This window comes from Neomonachus schauinslandi, chromosome 14, assembly GCF_002201575.2.
Source record: "Neomonachus schauinslandi chromosome 14, ASM220157v2, whole genome shotgun sequence".
Lineage (NCBI taxonomy): Eukaryota > Metazoa > Chordata > Mammalia > Carnivora > Phocidae > Neomonachus > Neomonachus schauinslandi.
In genome coordinates this window covers 8,234,234-8,247,976 of record NC_058416.1, presented here as the reverse complement: position 1 = coordinate 8,247,976, position 13,743 = coordinate 8,234,234, and the positions used below count along the sequence as shown (strand labels likewise).

Here is a 13,743-nt window from a genome sequence, read left to right as displayed (position 1 = left end):
ACATTTTTTACAGAAATAGGAAAAAAAAAAAACAAAAAACAGTTCTGCAATTCATGTGGAACCAGAAAGACCACAGATAGCCAAATCAATCCTGAGAAAGAACAAAGCTAGAGGCATAACATGTTCTGATTTCAAAATATATTCTGAGGTTGCAGTAATCAAAACAACATGGTACCGGCCTAGAAACTGACATATTGACCAAATGGAACAGAATAGAGAGCACAGAAGTAAATCCACACATATGTGGTCAGTTCATCTTCAACAGTGATGTAAGGTATACACAACAGAGAAAGGATGGTCCCTAAAAACGATGTTGGGGAAACTAGTACGTATGCTTCTAACAATAATTGTAATGCTTCACTGGGTTCCAGTAGATCCTTGAACTCCATGCTTCCTGGATCAAAAGTCACTTGATCTACTTTTTCCCTTAAGTCAGCAGAAAACCTTTGCTACATTGAGGGCCTGTAAAATAATTGTGTGTGTGTTTTAGTATATAAAGTGAACATGTCTTAAACTATTTTAATATAAATATGTATTCCTATATATTACATATTTATATATGCATATATTATTTTTATATATGAAAAAATCACACTGTGAAGTATCTCAATGGGTTCTTTTTCCAGGTGCTTTCTCTTTTTTTTTTTTGGTGTGTGTAAAATATGCATTAGAACTGTGTGGAATCACAACTCTATGTTGGGAGATATTTGACATGGCAATTTGTTTTTATGTAGGGATGTGAAATAGCACCCGTTGAGACTTGAGATTTTAATTGATAGCAGATGAGAAGAATAGAACATTTTGGGGGTAAATGCCACAGCATAAAATGTAAAATATTGGCAATCCTTCTCTTTCAGTAAAATTACCTGCAGCTGTATTGGCAAATGACTTGTCATTTATATTCAAAAAGCTAAATTATGGGCAATTTGAACTCATTTATCTTTTTAAAATCCATGAAAATAATGACAACATTAATCTTTTTTTTTTTTCCCTAAAAGAATGAACAACTAGTTTGAAATGCCAATTCTCTAAAGAGATTTCCACCCATTATAGCATACCCAGATTAAAAACCAGAACTTAAAGGAGGGATTCAGGACTTCAAATTTGTTTGAAATAGAGGAGACACAAGATTTCTATATGTAAAAATAAACATTTGTCACTGAAGCATTACAGCCATGAACCATATCGACCATCTCAAACATGCTTTTTTTTAAAAAAATCATACTGAAGCATTGTTTTTATTCAAGAATACATTTCAAAACTAAATTCTTTTACTAAAGTACCATTTAATTTATTAAATTCCAAACTCAATAAGTGAAACTTCAGTAACAAACTAAAGGCAAACTAAAATTTGCCTTTATACTCTCTAGGGCTCATCAGTTTTTCTGAATGATGTGCACTTTTTCTTATTTTATATCTCCTCTCCAAGTTTCTTATTGCCCTCTTAGTCAGTCCTCATGTTACCGAGTTTGTAACACCAATAATAATTAATGGTCAACTTTTACTGAATATTGAATGTGTGTCATTGTTCTTGGCATTTTACCTTATAAATAATTTAATACCTCTTCTTAACATTTGAGGAGAGTCAGGCATCTGGTTAAGGACTAGAAAATTCTTCTCTTTTTTTTTTTAAGATTTTTTATTTATTTCTTTGACAGAGAGAGAGAGAGCGAGAGAGGGAACACAAGCGGGGGACTGGGAGAGGGAGAAGCAGGATCCTCGCCCAGCAGGGAGCCCAACGTGGGGCTCGATCCCAGGACCCTGGGACCATGACCTGAGCCAAAGGCAGACGCTTAATGACTGAGCCACCCAGGTGCCCCAGGACTAGAAAATTCTAAAACAAGATTAAAGCCCAGTCAGACTTGTCTCCAGAACCTATGCTCAGAACCATTCTATTTACTGCTTTTTTTTTTTAAGATTTTATTTATTTGACAGAGAGAGACACAGTGAGAGAGGGAACACAAGCAGTGGGAGTGGGAGAGGGAGAAGCAGGCTTCCCGCCGAGCAGGGAGCCCGATGTGGGGCTCGATCCCAGGACCCTGGGATCATGACCTGAGCCAAGGCAGGCGCTTAACGACTGAGCTGCCCAGGCACCCCCTATTTACTGCTTTTGATAAGGATTATTATACAGGTGCTGTCTTCTATTTCTGTATTTATATTCTCCATGACTAAGCTTCTGCCACTGGGGCTAGAACTTTCCTGTCATTGAGCATAATGAATGATACTTCATAACTCACATTCAGAAAAAAAAATCTTAATGAGAAATATGAAAGCAAGATACTCGTTACCTCTGATACTTGGCTGAAATATATATAATTGGTATGAAGATATACACTTCAGGCAATTTTTACTGAAGAATGTAACACGATTTTGATGTATCTTTGGGTAAAAGTCACTGAATAAGCTGGTTTCCTATTAGTATGTTATTTGTGGTTGGAAATGAATGTTGCTTATTTCTTCAATATCACTTCTGGACTCTTTAAAAAAATAATTTATAATAAATTTCTCTTATTATCCATTTCGATGTTTATATTGCTGCTGGTGTGGCCAGTGAGAGCCTCTTTCAACTACTTTCCGTGTGTCCTCTTGACAATTCCCCATTAGCTCTGAAGCACTTCTTATTTCCTGGCACAAAATATAAGGGTTGTTGGGGAGGGGAGAAAACTCATTTTTACCAAAGAATGGCCAATAAAAATGCAAAATGAGTGATAGAAAAAAAGTATTCTTTTACAATCACTGAAGTAATAATTGAATCACTCAGGCATCATCAATCATTGGGTGAAAACAGGAAAGCAGATATTCACAATTTAAATGGTAAAAATATCACCAACAATGGGTGAAATGATATAATCATATCCTGATATGATGCAGTAACAAGGAGTCATAAGTGGTAATACTAATATATAAATAACATAATATATTAATATAACAAATATCTTGACATAATAGATGTATATATTATATATATAAGCACCATTAAGAAACATACCAATAAGTTTATGTATGTACAACTAAATATACATGTATGCTTTATATAAAGTAGTGGATGGGCATAGTCAATATATGTGTACATAAATATATTGTTTCCATATACATAATACATATTTTGAAACAGTAATTAAATATGAAGTCATTTATACCTTTTCATGGGCAGTGAAAAAATTGTAGCAAACACAGGTATCTGGCAGACTCATTGGTATGAGAAATTTATATTAACTGACATTTTTGTGAATTTATTATTTTATTTCTTTCTGCATTTCATAAAAATTGTTTTAAAAGCCCACTTCTATCTGTCTTGGAGTCTCATGTCAAGCCAGACCATGCTCACTTTTGAATTCCCAGAGCAGCAACACTTTCTGCTGCATACCTGGTTCTTTTAACTTGCCTTATGTGTGTGTGTGTGTGTGTGTGTATGCACATGCACAAAAAGAAATAATATTATGTTTGAGGAAAGCAAGGAAAAGTCTTAAATTGACTTACACTTCCCAAAGTGCCTTCCTCAAAGCTTTGCTGTCATTATTACTATTATTACTAGTAATAGTGCTGGTGTATTGCAGGTGCAAGCACTTTCTTGGCTTTAATGAATAAACATACTTCACTCTCTGTCTCACTCTCTTCCTCTCTCTCTGTTTCTCTCTCTTTCACACACACACTACGAATTTATAAATATTTTATTGGAAACTTCTTCAAGCTCCTCTAACCCAGAAATGCCTCCAGAATTACTTTTATATTTTACTAGTTTGGTTTCTCTCATTTTCAGTCTTTTATGTCCTTTGTCTTCTCACCTACTATCTTTCTCATCACTCAAAGCAAATAACCTCACCTCCCACTCCACCTTGAGAACATCTAACAGGGGCTTCTCAGCATCCTTATAAATGCCTGATACTGGTATCGAAATACCTCTTTACGCATTCCATTTGATTACGGTAGAACACATATCCCTACTTTGATCTAAATCCTTTCCAGCTTTTCTCTGAATAATATCCACTCTTGGGGATCCTATTTAATCCATTGTTATGCTTTCTCACAATTGTTTTCCTCTCCAATCTTTAAATTATCTCTATCCTCAGGGTGTCTGAGTGGCCCAGTTGGTTAAGCCTCTGACTCTTGATTTCAGCTCAGGTCATGATCTCAGGGTCCTGAGATTGAGCCCCACATCAGGCTCCACGCTCAGTGGGGAGTTGGCTTAAGATACTCTCTCTCCTTTTGCCTGGCCTCCCTCTCAAAAAAATACAAATAAATAAATAATCTCTGTCCTCATTTATATTCCCACAGCCATAAACATCTTTTAAAAACAAAATTAAAAAACATTTTTGATCTCATATACCCCTCCAGTTGTAGTCCTATAAGCGATTTTTCAAAGGGTTTCACATTTGTCTGTGCAAGTGCATGTATGTCCTAAGAATGTGAGGTAGAAATGACCAAGCAATTCATCATCATCTCCTGTAGTCCTCTCTGACCATCTTCCATCTGGCAGACTAAATCATTCTGTTAAACACAGGTCTGCCTTCTCCCTTAAATCCTTTAGGAACAGTTCAAAAACCTTAATCCTTACTCTGGTCTATATGGTCTTTTCTGATTTATCTCCCACAGAGCTCAGTTTCAGCCACAATGAACTAATTGTTTCCCAGTGGCTTGTTGCTTGCTCTTCGTCATCTCTAGATGCCTATATGTGCTCTTCATTCCATCTAGAAAACTTTTCTCTGCACCTTCTCCTTCTCTCGTCTGGTTAGCTGCTAGTCATGTTTTATCTGCTAATCATTTTTCATGTAGGTAAGATACCTCTTCCTCTAGATCGTCTTCCTTGGCATTCTGAGACCTGTCATGTCTCCCGTTTACTCCCATATCACTGGTATTACATTATACTACGTGTTATAGTAGATCATAGTACATATTATATTAATTATTAAATTAATTGTATATTTGTTAGTATTTCCCTAACCGTAAGGTTTGAAGTATCCTGTGCATTTTTTAACCATGTGTTCTCACGATCCAGCACAAATCCTGGCAGATAGAGGTCACTCACTAACTATCTGTAAATAAAATGCTAGTTATTGGTCTTCTTTATAGACTGTTGTGCATATTTGTGTGTGTGTGTGTGTGTGTCCTCAAATCTCCCCTTGCGCTATGATGGTTACAAGTATTTACAAAATGTATCCTCAGACATCAGCTTTCCATGAATATTTTTATTACATTATTGCTTCTTTCCATTTTGGTATTAAAAATTCTGAATGTCATGGGTATTTAAAGGTATATTTATTCAACACATAGAAAGACCCTGTCCGGGCGCCTGGGTGGCTCAGTTGGTTAAGCGACTGCCTTCGGCTCAGGTCATGATCCTGGAGTCCCGGGATCGAGTCCTGCATCGGGCTCCCTGCTCAGCAGGGAGTCTGCTTCTCCCTCTCCCGCTCCCCCCTCTTGTGCTCTTTCTCACTCTCTCTCTCAAATAAATAAATAAAATCTTTAAAAAAAAAAAAAAAGAAAGAAAGACCCTGTCCTATTTGTGCTTGATTTTTTGGTCTTTATTTTTATTAGAAGCTTCAGTGATTGCTTTGGCTTTAAAAAATGTTTTTATAGAGCATTCTTGTAGGGTATTAACTGATTAATCCTTCTAGAAGATTACAAAACCCTCAAATCTGTGCACAATTCAACAAATCCAGATTAATAGCATTTAAGCATTGGAAAGGTGGTTTCTCTTGGGAGCTTGAGCAATTATTTCAACTTTATGCCCAAGTAACTCAAGCCATTAAGAATTGTCCTGCCTTTTAAATTCTCTGAGCGAGGAGGGATGACTGGCAGCTCTGCCTGTTTTTCATTACCTTCATCAGTGATTTCTTTTTATCCTGATTCTTGGAAGTTAGTCTATGGCTAAATATTATGGAATCCTTGTGGCCATGCCCACTCTGGCTGGCTCTCCCTCTCCTCTCGAGATTATAGCACTTGGCATTTGGAAATGGGACAGCCGGATTTTGGTATGGCTGCTTACTGTTAGCCACTCCTGATCCCTCTGCCCCTTAGGATTGTTTTCTGTGATTGAAACACTAAAGTTTTGTCGTCAAAATAACTGAAACATTTAACTAACTTATCCCTGAATAAGAGTCTGGATAAGAAGTCCACAGAGCACTTTGCAGTTCCATGTGCTACAAGTAAATTGCCTTTCACTGGCTTGGGGGGTGTGTGTGTGTGTGTGTGTGTGTGTGTGTGTGTGTTTTAATATCAATTGTGTCCTCTCATTTAGATTTCATGCTTCTGTGTCTGTATCAGCAGGATAGTGCTTAGCATCCTATTGACACCAAATAAAGCTTAAACTGTAATCATTGTAATTACATCTTTTGTTTGAAAGTAATATTTACTATAGATTTTTGTCAATATTTTGTTATCTAAATTGCTTCTTCCTGTATTTCTAGCATTCTGTACTATGGACCTAAAAGCATAAAGATCCAGGCCGTCTAAAGATTTGACAATTTTTAAACTATGTAGTGAGTCCTATGTTTCAAATGTAATTGTAAATTGTAGCACACTTAATGAGTATAATAACCTAACAGCATGAGTGTTGTTTCCATAAACATGTTTGCGTAATGATAGACTCACATCTGAAAAGAAATCATCTAATCAATGTGAATTCCAGTAATTTGTCACATATCCTGATGTGGGATTGACATTCTCTAAAAACCTGTTTAGTTGAAAGCTTGTTTCAGGAGATTGTAAACAAGATGTGCGTTACAGTGGAGGGGTATGTTTATTTTTGCTGATTATATTTTAGTTATTACAGTCCACTTTCCTATTCTTTAAGGAGAAACCTATTCCCAGAGTTGTCTGCATCTTCATCTTTAAATGTGCTTCTGTCAGTTTGGTGACAACAGTTTGATATTTTGTTTTTAAATGGGGCTTTATATTAGATTGAGAGCCTGAAGCTAATATGAAATGACGTCTTGATCTGATCATGTCCAGCCTCAAAGATGTTTAGTGAAGAATTTTGCTAGGACAAATTAATGATAGAAAATGATCTGTGAGATATTATAGATACATAATCTATAAAATTCTGTAGCTAATACACTCCAGATGTCTTATATTTGTCAAAATTTTTACAATTTGGGCTTCTCATGAGTAAAACCACTCTGAATCAATATACAATGTAAACTGTGTAATGCCTTTAAAGGTATATATTATTATTACACAAAATTAATCAGGGCCTGAGAGATCTGCTTTAGGAACAATAGCAAAAAAAAAAAAAAAAAACCCCACAAAAAATAGCTCTATTTTTAAATTTCAGATCACACTTGTTAAAGTAAATGCTCTTCAGATGTATTTCAAATTAACTTTTATTTAAAATTATTAGTTTCCTTGTAGCATCTTTATATAACTTAATTGGCTATTAAATCCTTTTGCTCACTAAAGAAGTTAAACTTGACTGCATTCAGTGTGGTCCCATGTTACTGAAATCTAAAATTTGTTAAACCTAAATATGGGAAAAAAGATTGTAAACACATACCCACACACACACGTTCATAACAAAACCAATTCATTGGCCTTATTGTTTGGTGTGTTTTGTTTCTATTCTGGATTGGAGGGCCCTAATTTTCTAATAATATTAAAATAGTGGAAAGTAAATATTGATGGATTTATATCTTCATTTAAGGTAGAAGAAAATGAATTTACTTTCTGTATTTTTGTGATATAACTATAAAAGAATAAGCAAAATTGGGGCATCTGGGTGGCTCAGTCGGTTAAGCGCCTACCTTTGGCTCAGGTCATGATCTCAAGGGTGCTGGGATTGAGCACCGAGCCCCGCGTCGAGCCCCGTGTAGGGCTCCCTGCTCAGTGAGGAGTCTGCTTCTCCCTCTCCCTCTGTCCCTCCCCTGCTTGTGCTCTGTCTCTCTCTTTCTCAAATAAATAAAAACTGTAAAAAAAAAAAAAAGAATTAAATTCCTAATAAAATTATTCTATTGGTTCTTAAATTTAATACAAAATTGTACACATTTTTCCTCCCTTTGAAGGTTTTTAAAAACAAAGAAACAAAAAAAAATGCAAGATGAAGAAGGAAGAATCCTCAAATTAATCAATGAATAGTTAAGAACATACGTAATGTAATCATATAATCTCAAATGAACAAAGATCTCAAAGATCCAAGTGGGGGGGTGAGGGACAGAGGGAGGGAGGCGGAGGGGGGGAGAGAGAGAGAACAAGATAGGAGAAGGAGAGGAAGAAAGGCAGGCCCTTTCTCTTCTGTCCATAATGAAATATCATTTTCTAACAAATAAGGTATTGATCCAAGTTACTTTTATGTTGATACCAGGGAAATATGGATTTTCTTTGCTTTTGTTCTTAAGTAGGAAGAAAGAAATACTGTGAAGTCATTCAGTGGCTAAGATAGTAGCTAGCAACATCAAAGAGGTCATGACTAATTCTAACCTTCCTACCCTGTTTGTATACTGTAATACAGGCAAAATGTTAGCCAGCCCAGTATCTTATTTAATAATGTTATAAATAAAGAGGAGGGTGAGATTCATAAATTTTTGAAATTATTAAAATACACCAATTCTGTTATAGCTGCTAAAAGAGGTCATGTGGCAATGAGAGTAATTCCTACAGTGATTGATAATTCATTCATAAGATCAGAGTACCATTTTCAAAAGATGAATTGGGTGTAATAAATAAAGGAAGTATTTACTTTAACGTGAGTAAAAATTGCTAATAAGCTAAGTAAGAATTTGTCTTGAATCAGGACTGCTACGTGGTCCTGTTCTGTAAGAAGTAAAATACATTAAAACATGAGTGGTTTTTTTAAACAATATTTCATTGTTTTTCAAGGAAATGCAGAGTTTTCTTTCCTAGTCTATATTCAACAAATTTGTATTTGAGTCATAATAGTGTATAGTTTTATAATCTTGCATGTGTTTTCTGTAATGCTAGATATTATCAAATCCGTTGATTTCTTATATCTCTTACGTAATGGCAAAATCGGTACTTTTTACAAAAGAAATTCTTCTCTGTGCCATCAGATAATCAAACACTTGCTATACTAGAAATACTCCCAAAAGTCTGTGTAAATATGCAGTTTTCTGTATCATTTGTGTTAATTATTTTATGAGTTACACATTAACTGTTAGTCTTGGTATTAACTACTATTATTTTTGTTGTGGTATCTGTATCAAGAGTGATGGACCACATAAATAGTTACCAAAAGGATTTAAAGACAGAATGATAGTTCCCTAATTGTCCTGTGAGTAACAGTATGGAAAAACGGCTTGTAGTTCTGAAAAGCATTATGCCGTGCAATAGTGATTTAATTTTGCAGTTATTTTATTACATTTTCAAATGAAATGAAAATCCCCCTTGTTTCTTACTGTGAGTCTCATTATTAATTCATAATTTATCCTCCTTAGGTGATTATCATGATTCATGTATCATTCCTGGGCTTGTATTATATACACAGTTGCCATTATATAAAGGTGACAATTTGATATTTCTCATTACAGTGGAATTACTTTCCTTGTATAAAGGAGGCGTCTGTATTTCAGGAAGCAAATTATGAATACTTATTTAACAAATAGAAATGTGTCACTGAGCATATTCTCCCATTAAATTCTGCTCCACTTAGAATGTGAAACTCAGTTAAGCTCAACACACTGATAACACATGCAATAAATTTCATATGCACCAGGTCCTTTCCTTTGAAAGGTGATAGGCACTGTCTATATTCTTAAGGAATGTATGGCTCCACAGATGGGGTTTCTACTGTGTTTTGTGTGTGTGTGTGTGTGTAGTAGAATGCAATAGAAACTATATACTATGTATATGTTATATATAATTATTTTATGTATATATGTATATACTATACAAAGTATATATATTATTTTGTTTGTATTATAAGTGCAAATATTGTCAATATATATTTGTATTTTTTTTTCTATATACTGTGTTGCTTTGACATATAAAACACCTTTCTGGTTCAGAGATACTATACCCACTAGCTAATCAGTTTTCAGAGATGGCAAAGGACTAGCCTGGGGCATGCCTTACCTGCTCTATCTGATCTGTGCACCCCAGGAGGCAATATTTCTATGCTTCATTTATCTCAGGGCCAGGTGCCAGACAAACAGGGACTACTCCTGGAGCCCAGAACCCACCCAGATTATTCAGACTAGCCAATCCTAAACTGTTCACCCTGCCTGGCCTTACCTTTCCTGCTGAAACCGCAGTGAAGCATCTGGCCCAGTGTTTCCCCTCACCCGTCTTCTGCCTCCTTACCACCCTTGTGCTTTCCCCATGTAGCTGTGTGTGTGTGCCATGTCGGCTGCCTCCAGGACCTGTGAGTATAATGAATTTATTCTCCCGAGCCTCTCCTCTGTCTCCTCTCATGCCACACCTGACAGTCTCATAGAGGAACACAAAATACCCACATATTTCTATCACTTTGCCTGTCCCCATTTACTGAGATCTGAGAAGCAGAGAGGAACCTGGAGAGAGAATTAGAAGCTGAATGTCTCATGTTTAATCGGATACACAGCGAGAGAGGGAACACAAGCAGGGGGAGTGGGAGGGAGAAGCAGGCTTCCCGCTGTGCAGGGAGCCCAGTGGAGGGCTCGATCCCTGCTTCTCCCTCCCACTCCCCCTGCTTGTGTTCCCTCTCTCACTGTGTCTCTCTCTGTCAAATAAATAAATAAAATCTTTAAAAAAAAAAAAAAAGAAGGAACTTAATGAGTTGGGTATTGTCTCTACTGACTTCAACTGGAAAAAGAAAACCAGTGCAGAGTGACACCCAGAAATTGTGGGACACGAGCCCAAAGAGTCAGAGCTAAAAAGACAGATGTAAAAATCTACAGTATCTGCTGAGTACTGAGAATTTCATAAAGCAAGTAGATTTTACTTTATTTGCTTTCTTATTTGCTTATTTTATTCTTAGTTTTATACAAGTCTAAATTATAAAGCATTTTGTCATTGTCGTTAGTTTAAGTAATATGGTAATTTAAAGTCAAATCATTTTAATTTGTGTGTTTGCTTTGAAGGATGGGGAAGGATAATTAAGAAATTAGTAGAAATGTTCATCTAATTTGTGGGGGTATTTTTTTAATACATGTAAATTATGGGCTACTCCAGAAAGTTGCATGGTAAGATGTTAATAAAGGAGTAGAAAACAAAGTATAAGACATTTTTCCTAATGGTTGTTGATGTTGACTTAGGTCCTGAGGCTGGAACATTTGAGTTCTGTTCTCATGGAGCTTTCATTTTTGAGGATGGAGACAGCAAATAAATACTTAACAGATGAACAAAGAAACAGATGAAGATAAGTGCGATCTAAGAATTCTTTTCTTTTTTGAAGCGTGATGCATGAAGGGCATTCTGAACTTAGGGAACAAACTTGGTATATTTGAAAAACATAAGTAAGGCCAGTATGGTGGGTAATGGGAACAATTGGCAGGAGGTTAATCAAGTGGAGCTCATAAGCCATGGCACGCTGTTGGGATTTTATCTGATGTCCCCTGAAAAGACGCTGGACAGTTTCAAGCAGGAATTTGTCCCTCCCTGGTTTATATTTTTTAAAGATCACTCTAGCTGTTACGTTAAAGGAGGATGGTAGATTGAGGGAAGAGGAGAGAAAGGAATTAAGAAAGACCATTGAAGATGCTTTTGCAATATTATCATATCTGAAAGAAAATTCTAATCAATAAATACTGGATGAATGAATGAATGGGCTTTTGCTTCTGGTATCTCAATAGAGACTAGTTCTTGGCTGTGCAGGAAATACAGAGAAACTTTCAATTTGCCTGTGATCTTACTGATGAATTCTGATTTACCCCATTTTTCATGGCAGGTTTCATGCAGCCTGGTTTCTTATCTGCATAGTGCTTGCATTTCACCACAGACCTTACCTTACAGTGTTGATTATGAAGTAATAATAACAGTAATAGTAATAAAGTTACTAGTTTACATTTATTTGCTGAGCAGGGACTGTGATTGGTGTTTTACTATGTATGATATCATTTCCCCAGAAAACCCTTTCAGTTAGGCAACATAAATGCCCCCATTTTACATATAAGGAAACTGAGGTAGAATTTCATCTGAGAAGTGGTTTCTCCAGTTCCTAGTTAGGAAAAGCCAGAAGTCAACATCAGAAGACCCAAGCCTCACTTGAGGCCAGGGAAACAACAGACACAGATGGTATTGAGGGTCAGATTCTGAGCAGGACACCCAACCCAGGGAAGCGACATGCCCACAAGACGCTGTTCCCTCATTCAACTTGAGTGTCCTATACTGAGAATATTCTCAGAGACCCGAAGTCCTTAGAAGAAAAGGTGGCAGATAATATTCCTGCCTTTGGATGTAAGATTTCTGCAGAAAAGCAACCCTAGATTACATTGGTTTGGGATTTGCATTCATTCGTTGTTGGCACCTGGTCCTTCTGCTCATCCCCAGTACTCACATATGCCCAGGAGGAGAAAGATTTTTCAATTATTTCTAGAACCTCTTTTTCTTCGTTTTCTTTCCCAGTTCCTCAACAAGAGAAATATTTTTGGGAAAAAAACCATACATGTCTGATCCCATTATTTCTTCAAAGAAACTTTTTTTTCCCCCTATTTGTCCACAGTCACAAAGTCTGGCCTAGAGGCAGACAAATTATCCAATTCGAGAATTTCTTCTTCCTAAGAAACAAAGAATTTTAAGCACAAGTTATTCATATCGTGTTGTTTTCAGCCTGTTCTTATCTGTGTTGAAGAATCACATAGTATTTGAAACGTCTTCAAAGAAAAGTGCTGGCATTTACTTCTTTTATTCCATAACAATGTTAACATTTAAATCAGAGGGAAAAGCATATTTTATGTTTACCTCATGTAGAAGAATAAAAATTTGACAAGTACAGACTGGAAAAGCATATTTTATGTTTACCTCATGTAGAAGAATAAAAATTTGACAAGTACAAAAATAAAAATTTCTCCTAAGTTGGAGAAAAAGTTCAAACTGGCCACTTATTTACAGTGAGGCTTGTCAGATGGAATACAGCGTACACAGTTAAATTTGAATTTCAGATAAATAGTGATATTTTTTTAGTATGAGTAAGTCCCATGCAATATTTTGTATTTTTATTTGCTAAAGCTAGCAACCCTAATTCTAGCCTCAATTATAAAACTACTTTTAGTTAAAAGTTAAAAGGCCAAATGACAAAAAGGTGCTAAAAGGTTCCAAATTACTTCACATAATCACAGTAATGGAATGATGTTTCCTGCTATAGTCCCAGTAGATAGAATGATTCCTGTCATGGCCACATCCTGGTCCCTGTTAACACAGATTCACCTAAGTTCTGACACCACTGAGGACCCCTCCATATCACCCTGTTTTGCATCTGGTCTCTGACCTCGACCCACCACTGTAAATCTCTACTCTCGGGTCAAATCAGCCCTCACTGAGGTGGCTCTGTAGCAGACCCTCCCATGTCCTTGCTGGGTAATATACAGGGATTTGGGGTTCCTTCCCCCTTGCCAGCTTGCTGAGGGAAAGAGCCTCAAGAGTACTGTTCCATACCCTTTCTCCACCTGAATATTTGCTGGAACTATTTTAAATTGCTTTGGCCACCGGCTTGCTGAACAGTCCCCTGGAGGGTTACTGCCTCCCATAGTTACAAATGGATGCAGGATATGTGCCTATCTGTCTTGCTTTTAGCTCCTACTCACCCTTTCTGGGTTTTTCTATACCCCCCTTGAAGTACGCACCTAATGGAGGATCAGGGAAAACAAGAGAGCCGAC

At 36.4% G+C, this 13,743-nt stretch overlaps 1 protein-coding gene across 1 annotated transcript in view; it reads left to right on the top strand.

Moving 5' to 3' along the window:
- Window positions 1–13,743, top strand: part of DOK6 (docking protein 6) — a 389,769-nt gene that overhangs the window by 33,952 nt on the left and 342,074 nt on the right. The window lies entirely within an intron of this gene.